Below are 352 nucleotides of genomic sequence, written 5' to 3'. Positions count from 1 at the left end.
ATCTATATAATTTTTTTTTTTAAGATAGCTTCTGTCTAAAAAAGACAGAAGGGGGCCCAGAAAGTGGGTTGGCCCCATAAATATATTTTTTGAATACTGGAAAACAAATGAAAGATATTTAGAACATGTAAGTATTGCTTAAATTCATTATGAATATAGTAACTCAATAGAAAAATGGGCAAAAGATATGAATGGGCTTAAAATACAAATGGCAAATAAATATAAAAATAGGATCAAATGCATTACTTAACACAGGTATACAGTATACACAAAAACCAAGAAATATTATTTTGTTACCAGTCAACTGGCAAAAAATAACCCTGAGTTGTTCAAGGTGATTGCTTAATGACCA

This window comes from Fukomys damarensis, unplaced genomic scaffold, assembly GCF_012274545.1.
Source record: "Fukomys damarensis isolate Sample0158 unplaced genomic scaffold, DMR_v1.0_HiC HiC_scaffold_1, whole genome shotgun sequence".
NCBI lineage: Eukaryota > Metazoa > Chordata > Mammalia > Rodentia > Bathyergidae > Fukomys > Fukomys damarensis.
Note: the sequence above shows the minus strand (reverse complement) of the source record.